Genomic DNA, 5,432 nt, shown 5'->3' with positions numbered 1-5,432 from the left:
ACTGGTTAAGGTGCCGATCGAAACGAGCAACTACGTATGCAATTTCTACCTGCGTTTTCCAATAGAAGTTAAAGAGGTTGCAAGTGCTGTTGCCACACTTGTGATAGCTCAGTCGGTAGAGCATCAGACTTTTAATCTGAGGGTCCAGGGTTCAAGTCCCCGTTCGGGAGAGTTGTTTCTTACTGCATTAGGTGAGCGGTAATGTCCCGTACTACGTGCTTTGTTTAGAATGATGAAGAATTTGTACTTTGTGAGATATTTCTAAGTAAAATAGCATGTACTTGATAAGCTTGAAATAATAGCACTCTGTGTGTGTAACATGTTCTCCATACCATCTAGTTGTTTTAAACAGACTGTAGTAAATAGAGGACCATTTAAATCTATATTTATGTGCAGCCTAATAATGCACTGAGTTTTAGATATTAATACCCACATATTTTATGTTGAATTACATGCATCATAATTTTAGTTCTTGCTTCACAGAGCTGCTTTGTTATTGCACTGCACTAAACAGTTGGTATATCCTGCACTATTTTGGCCCCTACATAATGCAGCATCAACCCTTAAGACAGTCTGTCAGTGGTACAAAGTTACGATTTGGTTCAGTTCGTCCTAAAGGCTGCGATAAACGCGAGTACGTGAGCTTAAACACGTTGAACCCCCACTTTATAATGCAGCATCAATGATCTGTTAGTACATTACAATTTACAAAGGGTAAAGGAGAATTGTGGGCCATATTGACTAATCAGTGAAAATTAATGTTTCCTTGTATAATAAAACCATTATGCTTATTTAGCCTTAATTAGCTTTAATTATTAAATAGTTAATAAGATAGTGATGGTGAAACTAAAAACCTGTAATTACCATCACTAAGTGTTTTTACCATCACAACAAGATATGTGTTGGTAATGACATGTTGAGGTAATGACAGTTTTTACTTAGGAAAAAAGTAAACAGCTAGTATACAATGTACTTTACATACATTTAAATAATGTGAACATTTCAGTTGTAAAATACTGCTGTAACAATGTAAATAGACGCTGAGTAAACATACTTTATGATCAGGATGAATACATGTTTAAATTTCTCACACTTTTAGAGATCAAAAGCCTGGGTCCTGGTATCCATGTGGATGTTACTTTGACACGTACCACCTACCTCAGCATTGTTGCAGACCATGTACACCCAGTTCATGCAAACTGTATTCCCTGATGGCTGTGTCCTCTGAAGAAGTAAACTTGCATAAAGCATGAGATGTCAGAAGTGGGATTTGAACCCACGCCTCCAGGGGACACTGCGACCTGAACTTAGACCTTAGACCTTAGACTGCTCGGCCATCCTGACATGCTTGCAAGGTCCTAATGCCAATTACCAACAACACCCCCACATGGCCAAAGATTTGTACAAAGTGCTGAATCTTTTCACATTATTATGTACTGTATGTTAGAGGGTTAAAGACATAAATGTGTATAAAGCACTAGCAGTCAGAAGTGGGATTCAAACCCACGCCTCATGGGACACTGTGACCTGAACTTAGCGTTTTAGACCTCATCCTGACTAGCTTGGGTACCATCGACACCACCATTTGTATGAACTGCTTAATCTTTTCACATTATTATGTATGGTAAATTTACTGACTGTAACCCATTTGCTGCACTGTACACTTTGTCACTAGGCTGTAAACCATATATCAATCGAAAGGGAGCCCCATATGAGATCTCCAACTGACCAATTAATGTTTTTTGAAAGGGTTCTTTTTGTGTTCTTGGTAGAACTGTTTCTACTTGAAGAACTCTTTAGTATAATTCAAGGTTCTTTGCTAACTCAATTTGATTTTTATGGATTTTTTTTCTCTTGCCACATATAAATGCACATAACATTTTAATGACTGGAAAACAATCGTGCAATTGATACAGGAAAAAAGGAAAAAGGTGAAAGAAAGGAATCTGTTTGTAATCTACCTGCAAAATTCTCCTCCAGAGATGTTTTTCTTTGTGTCCAGGGTTCAAGTCCCTGTTCGGGTGAGTTGTTTCTTACTGTGTTGGGTAAGCGGCATTGTCCCGTACTACATGGTTTGTTAAGAAAGTTAAAGAATTTATACTTGGTGAGATATTTCTAAGTGATCAGCTTGAAACAATTGCATAGTGAATGTGTAACATGTTCTCCACACCAACTAATTGTACCCCCAGCCGTTTCAAACACACTATAGTAAAAAGAGGACCGTTTAAACTATAATTATGTGCAGCCTAATAATGCACTGAGTTGTACATATTAATACCCACATATTCTATGTCGAATTACATGCTTTTTTTAATTGTTCAGTTCTTGCCTTACAAAGCTGTTTTGTTACTGCACTGCACTAAACAGTAGGTATATCCTGCACTATTTTGGCCCTTACATAATGAGTTCTTTCTGTGTCCTGACTGACCTCTTATTGATGACTGATTCAGTATTATCTTAAAATGACAATCACAAAAAAACTGAATAGCTTAGTGTGCAGTGATAACCATTGTTATAGTTGTCATTGTAGCATACACTGTTGCTCAGTTACAGACTAACCCAACATAACACCAGCACAGTCTAGTTTAAACCAAAAGTAGATTTATCTCAGGTGCGTGTAAGTGCAGCATATTCTTTTATTTTATTTAATTTTCATCAAACATTTTATCTTGGACGGGGTCGTGGTGGGTCATTTTTTACTGGGCGGAGGGAAAGGATACAGTATATACACAATATTGAACATAAAATGATCTTTATTATAAATACTTGTAGTGCTTGTGCCTGTGCTGACTTGATCATTTAGAAACTACACACCCAGAAGCAGCAGCCACCTCACTGGCCTATAGTATGTCATCTATATTTTATTGTTCAGTGTGTTGTACTCGTCGAGTACTTTATGCCAATTTGTAAAGACAGTAAATAAGTCTCTATAGTTCTACCTAATGTTTAGTCATGTGATGTTCAAGTCCATGTAGACACAAGTACTACAATGAGCAATATATAAATATAAAAAGTCATTCATTTGCATGAATAGTTAAAAGCTAATGAATGGATTGTTGGATGGATAAATGCATTTAGATTCCCTCGATTTTACTTTATGGTAAAAACCCTACACAGACAGAAGAACAAAATAAATATTATGAAGACCATGTTTTTAACTACAGTGCGTTACAAGTCTAAATGTTATTTACAAGTCCCTACTTAGCTCATGGGAAAATGTGCTTAAAAGTTTGCAACGATTCTGCATTGGAGAATGCGAGCATGGATCCAGCTACCCCTCGCATGCTATGCGAGCACTCTACCATTCGAGCTAATTCCCCTTACGATGAACCCCCTTTAGCCTTTTGTAAATTGTAATGTACTAACAGAGCGTTGATGCTGCATTATAAAGTGAGGGTGCAACGTGTTTAAGCTCACGTACTCTTTTCTGTATTATACCTTGCTTTTAAACCATCACAGACTCCGTTTATCGCAGACTTTAGGACAAACTAAACCCAATCAAAACTGTCTTTGTACCACTGATAGACTGACTTAAGGGTTGATGCTGCATTTTAAAGGGAATGTCGTGAGTTTCAGCTTTTCATCTTTTACAAAACAGTTAACCAGATGAAAAATCATTAAAAAGTCACGTACCGCTACTTTAACAAAAAGTCGTTTTAGATAAAACTCCGAGACATTTCAAAATTGGAGAATTATAAGTTATTGTGTGTTTGTGTAGCCCAATTAAAATTTGGGGATTACTAATATTTTATGTTAATTTATAACTAGTAAATAAGTTGTTCTTATTTGTTCTGTAAATAATGTTCTGGTTGTTTTATGCTGTTTAAAGTAAAGTGTATGTATAGCCCTCCCTTGATTTATTTTTAAGCCAATCAGCATGAACTGTCACAGGTCGGGAAAAGAGCGGGAGAAAGTGGGTGGAAAAGAAGAAAAAAGTGGAGAAAATAGCGTGATGTGAAACAAGTGTCATGTAAGTGGGTAAAACACCTGTTTAGGATTTATCTCTCTTGATGCGTCAAGACAAACGGACAGTGAGTCTTATATTAACATCTTACAGTCGATTAGTGACATTGTTTATGCTGTATCAGCCGTGAACTTCGTCTCTTGAGTTTACGCGCATGGACATTGAAGGCAGTACGCTTCCTCAGCAACTGTGACGATTACAGTGGATTAAAAGCATCGGATAAACTCTGATTGTTTCATCCAAGATCAAAAGGAAAAAGACTGGTGGATTTTTTCTGTTTCATCCATGTAAACAAATAACGTGGACAGCTCCACCACAACCGACTAAATATACTTCGTGATCTGTGCTGATTGGGACTATTAGGTTGGATCAGGCCTGCAATGGTAATTAAAAAATTTTTTAGTTAGTTATTTACCTAACTTAAGAGAGATTGATAATATTTTGAATATTACTGATGGTAATTTGAGTGAATCTGTATTATGACATTTTTGTAAAATATATTGGGGTTTGAAATGCATATTAATGATTGTGTAAATGAGTAAATAGTTAATTTGTTTAAGTATTATTAACGTATACAAGTTTGGTATGTGAGTCAGGGATAATGTTAATACAGCTACTGTAAATGTTGTTAGTCGCAGGTTTTTTTGTGACAGGTTAGTACCACATATATACTGTATATAGGGTAATTGAAGTAGTTTTTTCGGTTTAAATAAGAGTATAGCTTAAATATAAAATAATCGTAAGTACTGATAAGTAGTGGCCCTTTTAAATCCTTACATTACCACAAAGAAAGAGATTTCTTAAATAAAAGAAGTCAGGGAGCGCTTTCCAAATACAGCCAGGTGTGCTAGGGGGCGCTACATTTGTCAATTTAAACAAGTCAAAAAATGTCTTTAAACCAAAGGATTTGAGTAAAAATAGAGCATAACTGTCACTGTAGAACTTACAGACTGACCTAATGTTTGATGCAGCGTTTCAGTGAGCAACGACTTTCATATTATGTGTTGCCCTTAAGTGGTCATAATGTTTCGGCATTGGAGAATGTGGGCATCGATCCCACTACCTCTCGCATGCTAAGCGAGCGCTCTACCATTGGAGCTAATTCCCCTTACACAGAACCTTCCTTCATGATTTGTAAATTGTAATGTACTAACAGCAGTGGTGTATAAAGTACTGGAAGGCCATACTTGAGTAAAAGTACAAGTATCTTACCAGAAATTTACTTTGATAGAAGTAAAAGTCACCTTTTAGAATATTACTTAAGTAAAAGTCTAAAAGTATCTGATGTTTAATGTACTTAAGTATCAAAAGTAATTTGATATTAAATGTACTTAAGTATTAAAAGTAGAAGTAAAAGTAAATGCTGTTAGTATAAACTGAAGCGCTCATTTTAAATATAAAGATTGTTCTTTTAAGCCTGTAAACCACCTTAACAATTAACCTGTTTTCTTCCTTTCATCTGAACATG

General features: G+C 35.9%; 1 non-coding gene across 1 annotated transcript; it reads right to left on the bottom strand.

Moving 5' to 3' along the window:
- Positions 1–4,999: 4,999 nt before the first annotated feature.
- Positions 5,000–5,072, bottom strand: trnaa-agc (transfer RNA alanine (anticodon AGC)). Its single transcript has one exon. It is a non-coding gene; the product is annotated as a tRNA-Ala (tRNA).
- Positions 5,073–5,432: the final 360 nt, after the last annotated feature.

This window comes from Trichomycterus rosablanca, chromosome 10 (genome assembly GCF_030014385.1).
Source record: "Trichomycterus rosablanca isolate fTriRos1 chromosome 10, fTriRos1.hap1, whole genome shotgun sequence".
Classification (NCBI taxonomy): domain Eukaryota; kingdom Metazoa; phylum Chordata; class Actinopteri; order Siluriformes; family Trichomycteridae; genus Trichomycterus; species Trichomycterus rosablanca.
This window is presented reverse-complemented; position numbering and strand designations above follow the sequence as displayed.